General features: G+C 45.1%; 1 protein-coding gene and 1 long non-coding RNA gene across 3 annotated transcripts in view; one reads left to right on the top strand and one right to left on the bottom strand.

The window, feature by feature from the left end:
* Window positions 1-2,203: 2,203 nt before the first annotated feature.
* On the bottom strand, window positions 2,204-21,371 carry LOC115653443. The gene is made up of 4 exons (XR_004000923.1): window positions 20,996-21,371; window positions 4,428-4,598; window positions 3,798-3,977; window positions 2,204-3,077 (listed from the first exon to the last, which is right to left on the bottom strand). It is a non-coding gene; the product is annotated as an uncharacterized LOC115653443 (long non-coding RNA).
* Window positions 20,024-22,288, top strand: part of GCNT1 (glucosaminyl (N-acetyl) transferase 1) — a 45,515-nt gene continuing 43,250 nt past the window's right edge. For both annotated transcript variants that reach the window (XM_030566787.1, XM_030566786.1), the window contains exon 1: window positions 20,024-20,731. The gene's annotated coding sequence lies outside the window, so the exon portion shown is untranslated. The remainder of the gene's footprint in view (window positions 20,732-22,288) is intronic.

The following is a 22,288-nucleotide window of genomic DNA, read 5'->3' as shown; positions in this document are numbered from 1 at the left end:
AAAAATCTTTTAGCCAGAGCAGTGTCACACTCTACTTAACCTTTAACACTAACATCTGATTTTAGGATTTGTCTACATGGGGTTTATTTTGCACTAATAGCGGATTTTTTAAATTAAAATGGCTTCTATCCACATGGCAATTTTTCTTCTGCGTTAATTGGCCATTTAGTGTGAATTAGATAATCACATTGAAACAATTGAAAATGGTTAAGTTCATTTCCAAAGAGTGGAGGGAGGGGGATGGGGGAGCTTGTGTGGCTGCATCTGTATTGATTAATTTTTCAGACCTCTTACTGCTATCCCACACTGTAATACTGTACATTGGGACTGACCTGTCTGTTTACCTGTACACTCTCTATTGTTCTGGGGTTACATTGACCAGATGTCACTTCCCTGGTGTGCAGCCAGGAACACGCATTTGCAATTACTCATTATTGGAGCATTATAGCAGTGTTACAACAGCCATTTTTCATATATCTGCCACATGGCCACAATGAACAGTGCAGAGGTCTTGGATTTCTTTGCTGTGTGGGGATGGGAAACTGTTCAGTCCTGCCTTAACAGCAACCACTGCCGTGCATAAATATGAATATATAGCAAAGCAAATTACTAAAACAGAGTCACTCCCAGGACACCCCATAACAAAGAGACAGAGCTCTAGCAGGATTGTAAAATAGAAGGACAAATAGGACCACTGGCAATGCTCAAAGAACCTGGCCTTAGAGGAGGTGCACTGAACTTTTGCTAGGGAGGATACCACTGAATCTCAAAATACTGTGGACAATGCTGAAGGTATTAGGAGACCATAGTCCCTGACCAGGACTTTGAGGAAAAGATTTGACCTAAAAGCCAAGATCTTTCCCACACAAATGCCTGAGACAGCCCAGCAGGAACAGGCAGCACTGGGAACACAGGCAGACAGCCGGGACCGGCGCTAGGGTTTTGAGCGCCCTAGGCGGACGGCAATTTCGCCGCCCCGCGCGCTGGTCCCTCGGCTCTGGTGGAGCTGCCGCAGTCGTGTCTGCGGGAGGTCCACCGGAGCCGCGCGAGCAGCCAACCGTCCGCAGGCACGACTGCGGCAGCTCCACGGGAGCTGCCTGCCACCCCCTCCGGACACCCTGGACTGCTGGCTGCCGCAGCAGCGCCCTGACCCAGGGTCAGTGCACCTCCGTGGCAGCCGGTAGCCCGCGGTTTCCCTGGGCCAGGGGACCCCCGCCCCTGGGCTGCCGGCTGCCGTGGCGGCGCACTGACCCAGGGGACACCCTGGGCTGCCAGCTGCCGCGGCGGCGCCCTGACCCGGGGGACACCCTGGGCTGCCGGCTGCCGCGGAGGCGCCCTGACCCGGGGGACACCCTGGGCTTCAGGCTGCCGCGGAGGCGCCCTGACCCAGGGGACACCTTGGGCTTCAGGCTGCCGCGGAGGCGCCCTGACCCAGGGGACACCCTGGGCTGCCGCGGAGGCGCTCTGACCCGGGGGACACCCTGGGCTGCCGGCTGCCGCGGCGGCGCCCTGACCCGGGGGACACCCTGGACTGCCGGCTGCCGCGGAGGCGCCCTGACCCGGGGGACACCCTGGGCTGCCAGCTACCGCCGGCAGCTCAGACTCCCTCTCTGTCCCAGCAGCAGCGGCTGCTCAACCATTTAAAAAAAATTGGGGGGCGCTTTTTGGCACCCCTCAAATCTCAGTGCCCTAGGCAACCGCCTAGTCTGCCTAAATGGTTGCACCGGCCCTGCAGACAACCAATATTATAGCTCTGCCTGTGTTATGACCTATGTTACAATAAGACTGATCATGGAGTAATTTCAACAAACTTCTTTCTTCTGGTGTCAAATGCTGCCATTTTAGGGGGTGGTAAGCTAGAAGCCATTCTGATCTTGCACAGCTTCTAGCCCCTCCCCTTTTCTCCAGGCTCAGAATGGCATCTACACCAGGAAATTTTTGCTTTATGGGGATTATTACCTACAGCCATCTATCATAGTGGAACCCACCCCCAACTTCCTTTGTTCCATGCTCCTCACATGCCATCTCCCTCCCAGCTGACTGTCATCTGCATGCGCACACGTCAAGCTAGTGGCACTGCTGTGGTTTTAAATAAAGAAACCTTGAAGTACAGATGTGTTTACTAAAATGTCAGTTAAAGGAAAAATAATGCAGTATAAAAAATACTTTGCTTCACGGTTTAACACTTTCACGCAGCTTAGCACTTTATTAAGTGCATTTCCCAAAGTAAGACACTGAAAATGCATAGAGATTGTAAGGCCCTTGGCAAGCTGTAATTAGACTCGAAACATTGTTAACCCCCTAGGTTCAGAACAATTACAATAGAACTCTATGCACTTTGTGCATGCTTACAGGTGATAAGCAAGAATTTAAGGCAAAGATAATGCTCTATTTTGGCACATTGCAAGGCAAAAGTCTACTTGGGGCTGTCTAAAATAGATAGGGTTGCCCTTCCAGTCCTGCAGCACTTCCTGGGGGGAGGGAAGGTGGAAGAGAGGCATTCTGGTGAATATCACTGCACAACTTTCTGGACTGCCCATAGCCTTTTTAACAAACCCCTTCTGTGCCTCTCGGGGACTTTTATCAGGGCAACATCCTCCAACATAAGAGAAACTTGAAGAGGTGCAGCAATTATTAATCTGCCCCATGGAAACACCCACTCCTAATGCCCAAACCTGTTGGGCATTACTACCCACCCAGCCATCTGACCATCACATCAACACCCTAGGATTAGAACAGTGTTACTACACAAAGGGGAAAATGGAGGTGAGAGGTGTCCTACCATTTTCAAATTTTCCCAGACTGGCAAGAGACTATGGAAGCATATTCCAAAATTGAGGGGAAAGTAATATTTTATTTTTGTGGTCACAGAGACTTGAATTACTTCAATAAATATTGGTTCTTTTTCTCAGTTCCTATACCTGATGCCACAGAGTCTCCAAGGACTATTATTAGTTGCAGAATGCAGAGCAGGAAAGGAAGACCAAGGATGAAATGTATATGGAACTCTTGCTGGCATCCCAGAAGAAGGATTAAAAAAACAAACAAACCACACAGAGTGATGGAAGTTCTCCTTGCTGAAAGAGAGAAGGACAGAGACTTAGTCATGCAAAAATAGGATTGATGGAGAACATGTTGCCATAGTGTTCTGGCCAAGCAATCCAACCCAGCTAGGTCCTGCAGCTCATAGAATCATAGAATATCAGGGTTGGAAGGGACTTCAGGAGGTCATCTAGTCCAACAACCTCCTCAAAGCAGGACCAATCCCCAACTAAATGGAGAACAATGTGTATAGGGAGCACCATTATTCTTCCCTTCTCCCTTCCACAGAATACTCAAAACAGTTAATACTGGGACTCTCCTTCACTCCTACAACCACAAATGATGGCATCGTCCCACACCATTCAATACTCTGCAGCAAAGGCAACAGGCAGAAATCTCACATCTAGATGTGTGCGTGCCCAGTGCAGCACAAATGTGTGCACTCAGCACTTGTAAGCAAGTGTTTCACATCCTTATGGTACCATCTTGTGGTTTAGGATGCAATGGATAACGAGACTTGGCAGTTTTGTTATATTTATTATTTGCACTGCTTGATGTTCATTAAGGATTTTTGACAAAAGATCACTGAAGTTTCACAATTTACCATATATCCCACAAACCTAATAAAATGCCCTTCCCAAGCACTGTTGTATAAATCACTTAAAAGCAAAATAAAACTTCTATTTCATTAAAGCCATGAACGCAGAATAATGAAGCCATACAATACATAATAAAACTACATTTCAGCTCCTAACCTCAAATTAGAAGCACAGGGCATCACTGAGGATATGCTACAGTTTGCAGAGACAGCCTCTCTGGCTGTTCATAACACTGTGAAAGTCCCTTCCATCCCTCAGTGAGGCTTTTTCCTTTGTTCTCACAGCTGCTGGGCAGAATACAAGCAGTCATCACATGAGGCAGGTTGCTCAGCAGCTCTGTTAGTTAAAAATTGTTGGTGTTGTTTAATATGTTCAAGTAGATATTTTAATGATGTATTTTTGAAGTAATGTTAAGTAAATCACTGGCTTCAATAGAATTTAATATGGAGTATATGAACTATGACCGTTGGCCTCTATCTTTGTAAGCAAACTTGTTTACAACTTAGACACTGGAGTCCACTGGCTCAAACCGAACTGAACCAGCTTTTCCCACCAGAGCCAACCCCTGACATTCTATTCCCTCCGAACTTTTCCCAGCTGAGAAATTATATAAGATCTTGTTCTGCCCCTGCTTAGGGCTGCCAATTCCAGCAGCAGCGAGTGCATGGTCAGGTCTGCCCAACGCTCCAGAGCTGGAGAGAAGAGTATTATCTATCCCACAGCAAGGTTGAGGAAGGAGAAGCCTGCCATCGCTATCCCCGCGACAGCGAACCGAATCCTTTTTACCTGTGGAGGTTCCTGCTTTCTTGGTGTCCATCATTCCAGAGAGTCTCCTCGCCTGCAACGAAATCCAGCAGTCGTCGGGACTCCCCAGCGGTCCTCCTCAAAGGCTTCAAATTAGTCAGAAAGTAGAAGATCCTGGGCTTCGCATCCGTGCATAGTGTCCATTACGCCTAACTTGTGGGAAAGGTTTCTGTATTGGGGTTTCATTTATTTTATTTTTTTGACTGCAAACGGAGGTTTTGTGGGTCTGAGCTTCAAGCTTCTAGAGCCAGTCACTGAATCACTGTACAATTAAGTTTATGTTTCCCCCCTCTGCATTTTCCCCAGTTTTCTGTACCTTTATCCTGAATACACCTACCTTTGTTTGCACCATATTACCTTGTCTTTTCTTCATTTTTATTACATCGCACAGTGTGCGAGGATCACCCTTATTGTAAGCTAAATCCACTGGTGACAGACACAGAAGGGATCCGCGTCTGCCCTTCTGAGAAAAGGGGCTTTCCTTTTCTATCTTTCCCCCTACCATTTCTCAAGTATTTTCTCTCCAAAGTGTTGCCTTACTCCCCTTGGGGTAACAGACCCCAGTCTTATCATGACAGTGCCGTCTCCTTCTCGCCCTTTCAAACAAACTCCAGTCATTCTGCAGTTGCTCAGGGTACAATTGGACAGGTCCTTTCTCCTAACCAAGTACCCAGTAAATGGCTTCATAAGCCAGGAAAGCAGAGGGTCAGACAGGTCCCCACAATGAGAGTAGGTATCACAATATCATTAGTGTCCATAGTGGTGCTGGAAGCAAAAATTCCATTTTTCATTAATTACACAGGCACAGGTGTCAAATGATTCTAGCATTATGGACGTTTCCTGGACACCCCACATTAATGTTGCTAAACCTGAGTGATCAGCCAGGTGATCAGCTTAGAAGCACAGTGGCTGATGTTCAAAGCTCTTGGATGTGCACTTGCAAATAATAAACAGACTCTGATGTGGATGCAAGTGCCAGGACAATGGTGCAAAGCAGTGTTTCCTCTATGCTGGCAGCAGTTTGAAAATGGCACTGGCTTGCAGGAAACAATCATGGGGATGCCAGAAGAACCACCATGAAAATATTAGTTTGACCCCAGTTCCCAGAATGCCAGTGGCTTCTGGTAGGTATTTCCACCAGTGGAAAAACCCTTAATACAAAGATACCAGCAGTGGGACAAAGCATTGAGGATACTTGCCCAGAATGTGGAGTGCTTTTTTTTTTTTTTCCAGCAAGTGAGTACTATGTGTACACACTGATTCAGAGGGATTTAGGTAAAAAGCCAGCCATGTGATCAGTTATTTCCCCGTAATTATTCCACAACACTGTGTGCACAAACCTTTGTTCATGAAAAAACCTGTGCAGAACAAAGCATGTGTAGGCAAGCCTATATGTAAGTAGATCATTATATGACATTTGTCAGTTACACAGAAAACAATGTTAGGGTTCAATTTGGGTCTCAGTCTTCTCATAGGAAGTCACTGACAAAACTCCCAGTGCTTTCAGGATAAAGCGCCTTGTCCCTCCCATTCCTTCTGCTGTCAAACTTACAGATATTCTTGTTTTGATTAACAGATGGGCTCTTTTAAGTTTTGTTTCTATAGAAACAGATTTGAATAGAGGAAGTATCTTGGAATTACATAGGATACTGGTTTAGGTTTACAGAGAGCAGGCAAACTGGATATATGCCAAGCACCCACAAGTCTCCTGGCCCTCATCATTATTTTTGGAGGGAGGCCCAAATTCAGGCAATCCAGTACTCTAAGCACACCATAATATGAAATACCTGTAGTCCCATCCCACAGCCTTGCACACATGCTTGGGGGCTAGCTCTGACTTGGAGTGTCAGGGTCCTCTCCACCTCTCCCAGAGATGCAAGGTCAGCAGCTTGGTACCTCCATCTCCCCCTCCCCACCCAGGAGCAGAGGGAAACTCTACCTCTTAGAGCAGAGGTGGGCAAACTATGGCCCATGGGACTCTTCTGCCCGGCTCTTGAGCTCCCTTCTGGGGAGGCTTGCCCCTGGCCCCTCCCCTGCTGTCCCCCCTCCCCTGCAGCCACTGTGGCAGCATGACTGGACTTTTAGCCAGGGCCGCCCAGAGGATTCCGGGGGCCTGGGGCCATCGGCGGCAGGCGGCTCCGGTGGACCTCCCGCAGGCGTGCCTGCGGAAGGTCCGCTGGTCCCGCGGCTCCGGTGGAGCATCCGCAGGCACGCCTGTGGGAGGTCCACCGGAGCCACGGGACCAGCGGACCCTCCGCAGCCATGCCTGCAGGAGGTCCACTGGAGCCATGGGACCGGCAAGCGGCAGGGGGCCCCCTGCGTGGCGAAATGTCTAGAGCCGGCCCTGTTCGGCTGCGGGGGGCCCTTCCGTTCTGGGACCCGCTGCTGAAGTGCCCCGAAGACCCGCAGCGTGGGCCCCCCGCCGGCGAATTACCACCGAAGCGGGACCCGCCGCCGAAGTGCAGCCCGCTCTTTGGCGGTAATTCGGTGGCGGGGGGCCCTTGCTGCGGGTCTTCGGGGCACTTCGGCGGCGGGTCCCTGAACGGAAGGGCCCCCCGCAGCCGAATTACTGCCGAAGACTGGGTTGCTCTTCGGTGGCAGGTCCCTCTTCAGCGGTAATGCGATGGCGGGGGGTCCTTCCGCCCCGGAGCAGAAGGACTCCCCCGCCAGCAAAGACCGGGAGCGGAAGAATCTCCGGGGCCCTGCCCCGCAAGAGTTTTCTGGGGCCCCCGAGTGAGTGAAGGACCCCGCTCCAGGGGCCCCGAAAAACTCTCGTGGGGGCCCCTGAGGAGCCCGGGGCCTGGGGCAAATTGCCCCTCTCGCCCCCCTCTCTGGGCGGCCCTGCTTTTAGCAGCCTGGGCAGCAGTGCTGATTGGAGCCACCAGGGTCCCTTTTTGACCAGGCATTCTAGTAAAAAAAAACAGACACCTAGCAACCCTACTAGTAGTGCAGTGACCATGGAGACAAAGATAACAGTTTGGACTAGATCCAAAGGCCAGTAAGTGAAGGCCATTTTTCCATTGACTTTCATAGACTCTAGAACTGGAAGGGACCTTGAGAGGTGATCGAGTCAAGTTCCCTGCCCTCATGGCAGGACCAAATACTATCTAGACCAGGGGTTGGCAACCTTTCAGAAGTAGTATGCCGAGTCTTCATTTATTCACTCTAATTTAAGGTTTCACATGCCAGTAATACATTTTAACATTTTTAGAAGGTCTCTTTCTATAAGTCTATAATATATAACTAAACTATTGTTGCATGTAAAGTAAATAAGATTTTTTAAATGTTTAAGAAGCTTCATTTAAAATTAAATTAAAATGCAGATCTCCCCGGACTGGTGGCCAGGACCTGCTCAGTGTGAGTGCCACTGAAAATCAGCTCGCATGCCGCCTTCGGCACCCATGCCATAGGTTGCCTCCCCTGGTCTAGACCATCCCTGATAGACATTTATCTAACCTACTCTTAAATATCTCCAGAGATGGAGATTCTACAACCTCTCTAGGCAATTTATTCCAGTGTTTAACTACCCTGACAGTTAGGAACTTTTTCCTAATGTCCAACCTAAACCTCCCTTGTTGCAGTTTAAGCCCATTGCTTCTTGTTCTATTCTTAGAGGCTAAGATGAATAAGTTTTCTCCCTCCTTCTTATGACACCCTTTTAGATACCTGAAAACTGCTATCAGTCCCCTTTCAGTCTTCTCCTTCCAAACTAAACAAACCCAATTCTTTCAGCCTTCCTTCATACATCATGTTCTGTAGACCTTTAATCATTCTATTGCTCTTCTCTGGACCCTCTCCAATTTCTCCATATCTTTCTTGAAATGCGGTGCCCAGAACTGGACACAATACTTCAGTTGAGGCCTAACCTGCACAGAGTAGAGCAGAAGAATGACTTCTCGTGTCTTGCTCACAACAAATCTGTTAATGCATTCCAGAATCATGCTTTCTTTTTTTGCAACAGCATCACACTGTTGACTCATATTTAGCTTGTGGTCCACTATAACCCCTAGATCCCTTTCTGCCATACTTCTTCCTAGACAGTCTCTTCCCATTCTGTATGTGTGAAACTGATTGTTCCTTCCTAAGTGGAGCACTTTGCATTTGTCTTTATTAAACTTCATCCTGTTTACCTCGGGCCATTTCTCCAATTTGTCCAGATCATTTTGAATTATGACCCTATCCTCCAAAGCAGTTGCAATCCCTCCCAGTTTGGTATCATCTGCAAACTTAATAAGCGTACTTTCTATGCCAATATCTAAGTCGTTGATGAAGATATTGAACAGAGCTGGTCCCAAAACAGACCCCTGCAGAACCCTACTTGTTATACCTTTCCAGCAGGATTGGGAACCATTAATAACTGCTCTTTGAGTACTATTATCCAGCCAGTTATGCACCCACCTTATAGTAGCCTCATCTAAGTTGTATTTGCCTAGTTTATTGATAAGAATATCATACGAGACCATACCAAATGCCTTACTAAATCCTAGGTGTACCACATCCACCGCTTCTCCCTTATCCACAAGACTCATTATCCTATCAGAGAAAGCTATCAGATTGGTTTGACATGATTTGTTCTTTAATGGGCTTTGGATAAGGCCCAATGTTCGGGCAAGAGTTCGTATGGTGTTGTACATGTTTTTCATAGATAAGTCCATTATTACTGAAAGCAAATGTTGGCTAGGGGCACTAAATTATTCCATTATAAAAAAAAGTAGATTTTCCCCTTCTCCTTATTTCTTTGATTAGAAAGTACTTTCATTTAACAACTCTGAAGAAGAGGCCCTTTAACAATTCTATAGGTTGTACTGCTTATCTCCCAATACTTCACAGCAGCATCAGGTTCTGATTTTTTACTTAAATCCACCACTTCTAGTCAACTTCCTAGCCTGTATATGTACCACACAAGGTAAGGAACATTCAAAGCTACCACAAGAAACCATTGAGAGAGAGAGACAAAATTATAGTCAAATTTAAAATCCTAAAATGAAAGATTACTGTTTTACAAATGGACCTCATGAACTTGGAAGGATTCATGGGGAACATGCATTCACCAAAATGGCAACATAACTAAATATACCTAAACTAGAATTAGATTGATTAGACAAAAATTGGTGAAAATAGTGATTTTAAAGGAGTGGTTCTCAAACTTTTGTACTGGTGACCCTTTTACACAGCACACCTCTGAGTGCAACCCCTCCCCCCTTATATATTAAAAATACTTTATATTTAACACTATGATAAATACCGGAGGTGAAGAAGGCTTTGTGGTGGAGGCCGACAGCTCACGACACCCCCGCACACACACACACACATATGTAAAAACCTCACAACCCCCTGTTTGAAAACCCCTGTTTTAAAGGCTAAGCAGAAAGGCTGTTAACATTATGTTAAAAGGAAGATTATTGGCTTAGCTGCTTATCTCTTTCTTTGTTCTTGGTTATAGAGAGATCAAGGGCTTGTCTACATCAGAAAGTTGCAGCGCTGGTGAGGGAGTTACAGCGCTGCAACTTTGAAGGTGTACACATCTGCAGGGCATCACCAGCGCTGCAACTCCCTGTTTGCAGCGCTGGCCGTACTCCCGTTTTGTCTCGGGTGTAGAGGATCCAGCGCTGGTGATCCAGCGCTGGTAATCCAATGTAAACACTTACCAGCGCTTTTCTTGACCTCCGTGGAAGGAGGAAGCCTCTGGTAATCAAGCTGATCTCCTTCCCCAATTTGCTCTCTCGTTCCCGGAACCCCGAGCAAGCAGGTCTCCTTCCCTGCGGTTTGCTGGGTGGCTCCGGGAACGCGAGAGCAAACCGCGGAGAAGCTGGTCGCCTTTCCCGGTTTGCTCTCGCGTTCCCGGAACCCCCCTTGAAGCCGCCCAACAGCACTGCAGTGTGGCCACATCTAACACCACTTGCAGCGCTGGTTGCTGTAAGTGTGGCCACTCTGCAGCGCTGGCCCTATACAGCTGTACTAATACAGCTGTAACAACCAGCGCTGCAAAATTTTAGATGCAGACATGGCCCAACAATTCACCACCTCCAGGAGGCCTAGATACTCTGTGTGCCCTAACTCTTCTACCAGTCTTGGAGCTAGAGCATGAAGCATTATAGCAGCTGTGCACAGCAGCCTCACATGTTTCACTGGACACTGAAGGATCAGTTTACCAAAACGGCGTAAAAGAAAAATACTTAACACCTTCATTGAAATTGCACAACATAGTAATAAATAAGCAATTACGTTATGTCAGCATTGCCATTCAGGTGTCATGTCACACATTGTAACTGCACCTGTCCAAGAGCAACTGTGGAGATCTATCCTCAGCTCCCTTCAGCATTGCACTTGCAAGAATAAGGTGGTGTGGGGTCTTTGGACTTAAGCTGAAACAATTATTGGAATAAACCATTGGCTTTCAGTAGTGATATTAGTGGAACTTGGACCCTGGAAACTCTGAGAATACCATCACAGTGCTGTGACTGAATCTATCCCTATATTCACACCCTACACATTGTAATAATCTTTTACAAAATATGCCTTGTGAGATATCATTTGAAAACTAATAACTCACTGGTCAATAATATCATGGTGAAATGTGTGTAGCAACATTATATGTAAAATTATGAATTTCCCCCAAATGATGTTGGTAGCCCATGTTCAAACCCACATAGTCCGGTATAGGCAGGAATGGTTAAGTAGGTCTATCTTAAACAAAGGAATGTGTGTTTACCTCAATTTACATATAGTAAACAAGGTTCTAGATATGGCAAGAGGGAGAAAAGGCAAATCTGCATGTTAGCATACACAGGGAATAAGAAAGAGCCTGGGGGCACTTTTAGCCCTAGATTCCCATTGTTCTCTTTACTGTTTGAAAAAAATTTGCTTTTAGGGGTAATCCTTTAAAATCCACTTCAAAGGGTAACTGGACTATAAAAATGAGGGGCCAAAAAAAAACCCAAAACCAAAAACAAGCAAACAAAAAACAACTCCACCAAGGTCTTTCTCTCTCACCTTCACCTAAAGAAAGACAAAGGAATCAACCCTTTCACTTTGAAAGGAGAGCCTGACCTAAGAATTTGGTCAGCCATGTTGCTGTGAACCTGTGGTAAGTATTTTACTTTGAACCAAGTCCAGTTTGTTACATTTTGGTTACTAGATAGTGTTTTATCTCCATTTCTCTTGTAACCATTTCTGACTTTAATGCCTTATACATGTATTCACTTAAGACCTCTCTCTTTGTAGTTAAATAAATAATCTTGCTTTTTTTTTGTAAAATCTGACCCAGTCCAGTGCTGAGTTTAAACTCAGCTGTTTGGTAACTCCAGTTAAAGTAGCTAACTGTTGAATATTGACCCCGTAAAGGGGCAATAGACCTTTAATATCTAAATTTGTCGATGAGAGGATTGACACTCAGGGTGTGACCTGCCCGTTAATAGGCTGTGAACAGCCCTTATTGGGAGCAAACAGCATTGTGAAGTACCCAAGGATGAGGGACAGGCAGTGACAACCCCTCATTGGTCTGGATTGCACCTGGAAATTGACAGGCAGTTGACAAGTAAATTTCCTTAAGGTTACAATGTGAAGACATTTTTTCAGCATGCTCCTTGTGTGTGTATTCTATCAGATATCCACTGTGCATTCCTTCAGCTCTTTGTATGTCACCAACACTTCGCTTTATCCAATCTGCCATTTTCAAGGGATTAACATCTCATATTTCATATCTTCTGTCGCTGATTTGATCGTTATAAAACGTTTACTTTTACCCTGTTTTTCATGTCTGCATTCCTTCTTCAGATCGTGATGTAGCTACTCTTTTTTCCCCCCGAGATGATTCCTCATCCCCTGCCTACTCTCCTTTATAGTCCAAGGCAACTTTCTGCCCTCCCCCTGCTGTCAGTATCAATGTTCAGCCTCGTTTCAGCTGAGGTCATCCACAGTCTTCTACCTAGCCTGTTTCTACAGCACAACCTCACCGACTTCAGCCAGACACTAGCAGTCAGCAGCCCCCAGCCTCACATCCTTTGCTCAGACCATCATACTCCAACCCAGACCAGCCATTAACTCGAGCCCCCTTCTTTCTTTCCAGTCATTTTATGGTATAGCAGCTGCAGTATGAGAGTCTATGACTGCCACCTACCTCAGTTTTTTCATAAGCAAAAACCTACATTCTCTTTCCCAGTCCTGTATCCTTAAAAAGCAAAGTAATGTTTTTTTTTAATGCTACCCTACTCTCACCAATCCTTTCAGACTATTTTCTTTCACCTTGAGGAGTTTCTGTTCTTCATAAAGAATCTTTCTTTGTGTAATTCTCCTTGCATTGCCACAACAGATTCTCAACTGTTTCTTGGACTTTGCATGATCACACAACCTGTCTTTGTGATCATTTAGTAAATATAAATTACTTCCGGTCACAGTGACCTGTTAGCACTCTAAATATAGATAACTTTACATCTGTCATAGTGAGACTATATCATTATCCTCAGGTTTGACATATTTCATAGAACCTTCATTCTTTTTTCTTTCTGATACAAAAATCAACTTTTTAAGTCCTGTTTACTCAGAAGGATCTCATTTTTAAGGGATTTTTCACTGCTTTATCTACCATTTCATTGCCTGCTATCCCAACATGTGCTGGGATCCACACTATTACTGTATAATTAGGTATATAGTTAAGAACAATATTTCATTGATTAAGTCATTCCTGCTTTCTGAGGCTCCTTTTCTAATCACTATTATACCCAACAGTCAGGTAAGATAACAGTCATAGTTTGGCATACATCCCTTATTCAGGTCAGTATGCCCATCAATTTAACTTTCAAAGGCCACAGACTTGGCTAATGTCACAAATCTCGTTATTTCCAGATTCAGGGATAAAAAGGCCATTCCCACTCTACCTGTGTGGTCAGCTTTAGAGCAGTCAGTATAGATTTGGCAATGCTGATCCCATTTGCCATGTATAAACTTAGTAATCATATTTTGCAATCTTGCTCTTCCCTTTGTTTTATTGTATAATTCCAAATCCACAACTGGAGAGACAATCATCCAACAATTAGTTATGGGGAATCAAACTAAGATTTTAATTTCTTCCAGGCCTTCCCTTTCAGTCAAGTCTTTTATCCACTCAGACAGCTGTGGATGGTTTGTTTTCTCCCTCCTCCTGCTAATCAGTCACATCGCAAACAGCACTTGGCCCTCACCTACACCCCATTTAATTTAATCTTCAGTCATGCCTGTTGGAACCTTGTACATTACACATCTTGCTTCTGTCATAAATTTAGGTAGCTGACAAATTACTTTTATTTTCCCTATAAATGTAGTTTTAAGAAGTTACTTGCCCTGTCCCTTATAAATTTACTACTAAATCTCCATCCCACATCCTTTTGGCACTTAACATATCTCTGATAGCTTGCTGTGACATTAAGAACAGCCCAAGGGCAGAGGGCCAGGGCCATGCTCATATCTAGCTGGGCATTTCAGCAAGCCTGACCAGCCCAGTGTACCCCAAGTGATTATTGTTGTAACCTGTATCTAAAAGTTGTCATGTACTGTGTTATTGGAAAGCTCATAACTCAGTAGTTAATATCATTGTGTAATGTAGGTGCAAGCAAAGCTATGGACCTACAGTAAAATTGTAACTTTTAAACTGTCTTTGCCAGTTAAACAGAAGTTACCCCACCTTAAACAAAGGAATGTGATTTCTCCACTAGGCACTTACTTCCAAAGTTCTTTGAAAGACAATGAGAATGGATATACATATTAGATAAAGCTAGTAAGCTAACAAGTGTATGTGGGGAAAAGTATACAGCATGACTAGACCCAAGCAGAGAAAATAAACTTTATCTAAGCTATAAAGAAATGGGGGAGGGTGTCTAATAACAAGCAATTGAATCAACTGGTTGAATATGATATTAGTGTGTCAAGTCCAGTCTTTTATGAGTGCCCATACCACGCTTGTGATTAATATTGTCAAATGTGTATGTTAACACTATATAGGAATTATGAATACTCATTGATATTATGTTTTAAAGTGTGAACAAGGGAATGAACAGTCCCACCCAGACAGTAAGTTGGGCAGCTATTTACCTGTCTCCTATGTAAATTATGCATGGTAGCATCAAAACAATTGAAGTCTTATTTACATTGAAATCATAAAGGGAATGGGAAACACATGAAGGTCATTCTGCCTCTTGAAACAAAGTAATTGAACTTTGTTTGATATCAAAAAGTACAGAAGCCATCTTTAGCATGCAACACTGGACAGAAACAAGAGAACAGAACTCTAGCAAGCTGAGAAGGCGGTAGGCATTGAAGTCTCTGGAACTGAGTATTGGTGAGAAACCTTCTTTAGGCAAACATCTTTCACCTAAAGCAGCATTTCTCAAACTGCATTGCACCGCGACCCCCTTCTGACAACAAAAATTACTATGTGACCCCAGGAGGGGGTACTGAAACCTGAGACCACCTAAGCGGCGTGTTGGAGGGGGGGACCCAAGCCCCACCACCTTGGGCTTCAGCTTTGGCCCAGGGCGGTGAGGCTTGGGTTTTGGCCCCAGGCCCCAGCAAGTCTAATGCCAGCCTTGGGGACCCCATTAAAACAGGATCGTGACCCACTTTGGGGTACCAACCCCCGGTTTGAGAACCAGCACCAATGATTTAAAGAAAAAAGGGAAGCCCATGGCTGATATTTTTGTGGAAGGCCCTGACTGAGGGAAAGTCAGCCAGGACTGGGATAAAGAATGACTGGTGAGAGAAACCATCTTAAACAAAGCCTTGTAAGTTAAGCTTTAGACCTTTAGAAACATATTTTGTTTTGTTTACTTATAACTTTGTCTTCATTCCTTATATTTGAATTCACTTAATCCTATACCTGTTTTGCTAATAAATTTATTTCATTTTTACCACAAACCATCTAAGTGTTGTGTTTAAAGAGTATATTTACCCCATTTAGGTTAATAAGATGTGATGTGGTTTTGTCTCTTTACAAGAACAATGAACCTTGTTTCTCTGAGATGTCTAGGAGAGGGCTGGACACTTCAGGGCACATGGTTTTCATAGGATCATAGAACTGGAAGGGAACTTGAGGGATCTTCTAGTCCAGTCCCCTGCACTCAAGGCAGGACTAAATATTATCTAGACCATCCCTGAGAGGTGTTTGTCCAACCTACTCTTAGAAATCCCCGATGATGGAGATTCCACAACCTCCCTAGGCAATTTATTCCAGTGCTTAACCACTCTGACAGTTAGTTTCCTAATGTCCAACCTAAACCGCCCTTGCTGCAATTTAAGCCCATTTCTTCTTATCCTGTCCTCAGAGGTTAAGAACAACATTTTTTCTCCCTCCTCCTTGTAACAACCTTTTATGTACTTAAAAACTGTTATCATGTCCCCTCTCAGTCTTCTCTTCTTCAGACTAAACAAACCCAGTTTTTTCAATCTTCCCTCATAGGTCATGTTTTCTAGACTTTTAATCATTTTTGTTGCTCTTCTGTGGACTTTCTCCAATTTGTCCACATCTTTCCTGAAATGTGGTGCCCAGAACTGGACACAGTACTTCAGCTGAGGCCTAATCAGCACCAAGTAGAATGGAAGAATTACTTCTCTGTCTCAATTATAATACTCCTGCTAACATATCCCAGAATATTTGCTTTTTTTGCAACAGCGTTACACTGTTGACTCATATTTAGTTTATGATTCACTATGATCCCAAAATCCCTTTCCGCAGTACTCCTTCCTAGGCAGTCTGCATGGAACTGATTGTTCTTTTCTAAGTGGAGTACTTTGCATTTGTCCTTATTGAATTTTATCCTATTTACTTTGGACCATTTCTCCAGTTTATCCAGATAAACTGCAACCCCTCCCAGCTTGGTATCGTCCACAAACTTTATAAGTGTACTCTCTATGCCATTATCTAAATCACTGATGAAGATATTGAACAGAACCAGATCAAGAACCAATGCCTGGGAACCCCACTTGTTATGCCCTTCCAGCATGACTGTGAGCTCCTGATAACTACTCTATGAAATGGTTTTCCAACCAGTTATGCACCCACTTTGTAGTAGCTCCATCTGTATTGTTTTGAGGAAGTCAGGACTGGGAGTATGTGGCTGTAACTAAGACTGGTAGATGGCAGAGTGTTACTATTGCTGCACAGATCAGAGCTGCTGGACCAGGGCTTCTACCACACACAGACACTCATGATGTAAAAACCTGATAGTAGGGAGCAGTCCAGTCTGGGATCTACAGTAACAAAGCATTGTGGGGCACACAGAGCAGGCAGTGGCATAGTCCCTCCTTGACCTGGATTTTCACCCTAAGCCAATTGGTCACTTATTCCATACTGCTGTTTTCAAGGGATTAATATCTCCTAACTTTACATCTTCATCTACTGATTTGAGAATTATAAAATAATAATCTGCTTTCTTTCTACTCATCTTCCCCTTTTAATGTTTCCAGCTCTGAGCCTGCCAACTTACCCCTTTCTACTTTCAATTTCTGGGCTTTATAGTGGGAATCTTAACCCTTTCCCAGCTGGGCTTCATTCTCATTATCCCTGGCCCTCCCTCTCTTGGTGACACCAGGTAAACCTAATTGGCCTCGTAAGGGCTAATGTGGCATGAACACCCCATAACACTGCCCTTTTGGTAATATGTTTGTGTAACTTTTTCCTTTGCTATTGTAGTAGGGTCACCAGTAAAGGAACAAGACCTGGCAAACTTGTCCCAGCATCTGTCTATTTTGGGTATTGCTTTTAGCTTTCTCTTTGGTCACAGGCTTACAACAGTGTTGAAAAATACATAGTCTTGGCCACTAAAGCTAGATTCTTATTAAACAAGTACAAAAGGAGAGGGATAGTCAGAATTCCCCCAAGTCAATGACTCATTGGGCTGATGTGATTAAGGCAAGTCAATTTCATAGACAAGGGTACATAAGGGAGTGATGTGATCTGCCCTAACCCAATGGATCAGGTACCTATTTGCAGGTAGATGAACAAGAGGTAGCCTTTTAGTGTGCAATCGAGCAAAACTCAAATCCACAACCTTTCAGTCCAGCATCTCAACCTCTCAGCCACTACAACTCTAGGAAAGAGAAGAAATAAGATGGAGAAGGAAAATGACACACAGGGATGGTCATGGTGGAGGGGTTGACAAAGTCTCACACCCCAGGTGGTGATGGCATCTGGGTCCCCCTTGCTCTCTGGCCTGGGTTGGTCAGGACATTTCTCAGCATCAGGATGACAAAGAGCCAACAATGTTACAGTAGATCCTAAGGTCCCAGGAAATGGTGTCAGTGGTAGTCCCTTGATAGTAAAGCTCAGTTCTTCCCATTTACCCATCTCCCAGCCAGTAGCTGTCAGACAGTTTTCACCCCCAAAGTAATTTCTTTTAAGGAGCCCTCCTCCTATTATTTTGTCCACCGACTAGGCCTGACTTTTGACATTCCAATTTTGGTCCATTGATTTTCGGTCGCACACTTCTCTTGTTTACCAGGCATGATCTTAACATAGTCTTTGAGTTCTATAACTAGACCATTTTATTTGAATTAATTTAATCTTTTTGTTTCCCTTTTGCACCTTTTCGTATTAACATTTATTGTCATCGATTTTTGGGACACTTTGTGAAATTTTACTTACTTTTTACAACCTATATCACAATTAAGGTAAATTTGTGGGCCCAATATTACAACACTAGGTAGTTACACTATAGGGAATTGCTACATGGACCAAGATTCTGATGCCCTTATACACACTTAACAGTAAGTTCTTGACAAATACTTTCCTTGAAGTTAATGGGACCATTTGTAATATAGTGCTGATCCATAAAGACTACTTGGCAGGTAATATTGTAAAGGTAGTTCAATTGTTAAAAGAGCTTACTTGTGTGTTTGGATTTTTTTATTGGAATAGGTTGTGCTATATTTTCTTTGGAATTGAATGTAATAGTGTTTACTGATAGTTAATGAAGCTTTCTATTTGGTAATGATATAAACCCCTATCTTCAGAAGCTGTCTCTGATTTTGCACCCACAAATAATTGTATTTATAAGTTGGAGGCATCCAGTAACAGTGGATGTGCTTCCTAGTTTTATCTAAGTGCCTGACTGAACCTCCAAATCAGATTTATAAATGTTACAGAATATGCCCAGAATTGTTTGCTGGCACAAAGTTGAAGGTGGAGTTGAGGTCTTCTTAGAGAGAGAAGGTGAGTGAGGTAATATCTTTTATTAGACCAGCTTCTATTGGTGAAAGACATAAGCTTTCAAGATCTTCTTTGGATTAGGTCTTTTTGAAAGTCAGTGCCATCATATGGATTGATAGGCTTTTCTTTTGTATTTCATAGACCATTTTTAAAAATAATAAAATATAAAAGTGTACCATTATGCATCATAATTGTTTCTATTTTTTGTCCCATTGTGAAAGATAACATAATAACATAGAATTTTTCACTTCTTAACTACTCAGAACTGTGGTGGTTTGGTGTGACAGATTGGGGGATATATCGGTGTCAAATTGTGAATTCCATGTTGTTTGGTGAACTCCACTTTGTTTCAGATGTTCTACTCTGTATTGTAACCTTCATTTTGAAGTGTGACCTTCATGTTATATTGCAACCTCGTTTGTGGATTTGGAGGATTCCTTTAATAGCAGGGGCTTAACACCTAGCGGAAAGACTATGGCCTTGGCTACACTGGCGCTTTACAGCGCTGCAACTTTCTCACTCGGGGTGTGAAAAACCACCCCTTTGAGCGCAAGTTACAGCGCTGTAAAGCGCCAGTGTAAACAGTGCCCCAGCACTGAGAGCGCGGCTCCCAGCGCTGTAAGCTAATCCCCATGGGAAAGTGGAGTACCTGCAGCGCTGGGAGAGCTCTCTCCCAGCGCTGGCGCCACGACCACACTCGCACTTCAAAGCGCTGCCGTGGGAGCAGCAGCTACAAGTGTAGCCATACCCTATGGCTACACTAGAGAGCTTAAAGCAGCTCCCATTGGCTTAATTACTCCAGCCCCTGCCAGGGGCGGTAGCTATGTCGGCAGGAACTTTCCCACTGACATAGCACTGTCCACACCAGTGCTTAAATCGACATAAGTTATGTCGCTGGGGGGGTGGCTTATTCACACCTCTGAGTGACATAACTTACATTGATTTAAGCTGTAGTATAGCCATAGCCTTGGTCTGAGAAGCTGTGAGAGAACCATCAAAAGCCATTAGTGTTCAATGAGTCTCCCCTACCAGAATAATGGGTTTTCTATTTACTATTTACTTTGAATGACTCTCTATAGAAGCTGAGGGGAGGAGGGAATTTTTCCATCTGAAGCATATGGTGAGAAGGAGAGCAGAGGCAGAGGCTGTTTTAAAAGGTGGCTGAAAGGCCAAAAGGAGCTTGTAGCCTAAGAAGGACTCACAGGAGCTGTGAAGTAAGATTGGGGATTGTGTTATTTTTAATAAATCTATAACTCTCTAGTGAGCTTTGTTAAGAGAGCAAGTGTCTACCATTAAAGAAATTTCTTTGGTAAGTCTGTGTTCTTTGTCTTCCAGCCGCATTGTACCTGAAGGATGTAACTAGGAACCAGAGATCTCACAGTTAGGTACACTGGGGGAATATGTTTAAGCAGCTGCAGTTCTGGAGGGCTGTGACACTAGTTTCAGGGTCTAAGATGGCCAAAGTGCAGGGTCCCATGATCCAAGATGAGTGTCAGACACAGGGTCTGCCCCCGGAGTGTGCCAGAGCTAGGAACAATGACAAATCACTTCCCAGACTCAAGGAGCTTAGAAGCACATGGACCCCAGAGTTGGGTCCCTTTACAACAGACTTGGGCTTGCCCAGAAGAGAGAAGAGGGCAAGGTTGTGACAGTTGAATTGGGGCACTAGGCGGGACAGAAGCAGAACCTAGCTAGCAGTGCCTGTGAGAGGACTGTGGGAGCGGCAGTGGCTGTGGGGGGACTGGGGTGTTTGGGGAGTGGAGGCAGCTCTTCGGAGGGCGGCGCTGGTGAAGGGGAACCTCGGAAGCGCCTTGATTGGCTGGTCGCTTGATCAAGGCCATGCCCACCCTCCCCGCTTCCGCGCCGCTGGCGGTGTAGCGGGCAGGGGATATAACTAGGCGGGGCGCTCAGAAGCGCCTCTGGGCGCGGGAGAGGAAGTGCTCCCAGCCGCCTGCGAGGGGCGGCAGTTCTCACTCCCCCGGCGCTGGGAGGAGGCTGGAGGAAGTTTATCTCCGCTGATACTAGCCCGGCCGGCTCAGCTCGTAGCTAAGCAAGGAGCAGCAGAAGCAGCACCTCGCGTTGCTCCTGAGCCACTGGCCGCTCGCTCCAGGTAACTGCTTGGCCCCCTTTGCTCCGGCTCCCCGCGGGCCGGGCTGTACCAGTCGCGTCCGACGGAGTCTGGCAGCCCGAGCTCTGGCTGGGCTGCTGGCTGCCGCGCCTCCCCGGCTGCGCTGCGGTGGGAGGCGGGGTGACTTCTACTGCCCTGGCTTCTACTCCAGCCAGCCCCTCTTCGTTCGCTCCCCGCTCCCCTGACCCGGGCGCCTTGCTTGGGTCCGGCAGAGGTTGGTCCAGTTAAAGGTCTTCCCTCGCTCACCTGGGCTCTCCGTTGACGGGATCACAAGGGTGGTGGAGCCAGGGACCAAGCCCCATCCTGGGTAGCTGAGTCTGTTTGGCCGGGGCAGGCGGTGGGGAGTGTAATGGTCGGTCTGTTTCGGTTTCGTCCTGTGGTGGAACTCGCATGTTGTTGCAGAGTGCTGGTGCACGCCCACTTCATCTGCTGCTCGTCCGATAACACTTGTTGGTTCTTCGCTTGTCCTGGTAGAAACAAGAACCACTCCAATGTGAAAAAGTAGCAATATGGGAGACTTTTAATAACTGCCCTGGCTCCAGTTTCTGAGCCAACGAGCCGTGCTCTCTTTCCCTGGTATCAGTCTTACTTGGAAAGGTTTCAGAGTAGCAACCATGTTAGTCTGTATCCGCAAAAAGAACAGGAGTACTTGTGGCACCTTAGAGACTAACACATTTATTTCAGCATGAGCTTTCCTGAGCTACAGCTCTCTTCTTCGGATTCATAGAATGGAACACACAGACAGGAGATATTTGCATCGGAAGATGTGAGCTGTAGCTCAGGAAAGCTCATGCTGAAATAAATGTGTTAGTCTCTAAGGTGCCACAAGTACTCCTGTTCTTCTTACTTGGAAAAACACTCTTTCTCCACAGTACTATGAAGTTGAAGCTGTTTTAGTGCAGTTGAAATTTACCAAGTAGTTCATCTGCTATTGAAAAAAAGATTTCTGGAAACTTTGTTCTGTTTCAAATAGGAGTGTTTTTAGCCGTTTAACTAATGGGTCTCCAGGTTTGTTGTTGTTGCTAACACTGTTGGCAACTTGAATGAATAAATAGAGTGAACCGTACAACGCAGTCAATCTTCTCCACATATGAAACCTTGCAGAGGTATACCAGACTTTTTACATGAACCTTTTTTGATCTAAGGTTAAACAATAATAACCCCTTTATTTCTGGGATTTCTGCAAACATTGCTATCTACTTTGAGCCACATCTACATAATAGTATTTAAGTGTTAAAACATCTTGGCAATGGGCATGGGTTAGAGAAGATCAGACTTCTTATTTTTAAGGAATAGTATTCCTGTTTTCTGTCAAGGTTGGTAAAACAGAGCAGCAGAGTCTGAAGAAAGATTAGAGGGCAGCAACAGTTTAGAAGGCTGTGAGTGGCTTTCTGTGATCTAAGTCTGGTGAGTGGCTTCAAACCTTAACAGGCAGCTCAGTATACCACTGGCATTTTGCCCCCTTTTCAAGGCTGTTCTGAAAAGTAAATCTTTTTGCTGGAAGGAGGTGAGGTCAATGACTTTTAAAGAGCCGTGTGA

This window comes from Gopherus evgoodei, chromosome 6, assembly GCF_007399415.2.
Source record: "Gopherus evgoodei ecotype Sinaloan lineage chromosome 6, rGopEvg1_v1.p, whole genome shotgun sequence".
Lineage (NCBI taxonomy): Eukaryota > Metazoa > Chordata > Testudines > Testudinidae > Gopherus > Gopherus evgoodei.
Note: the sequence above shows the minus strand (reverse complement) of the source record. Positions and strands in the feature narration are given on the sequence as shown.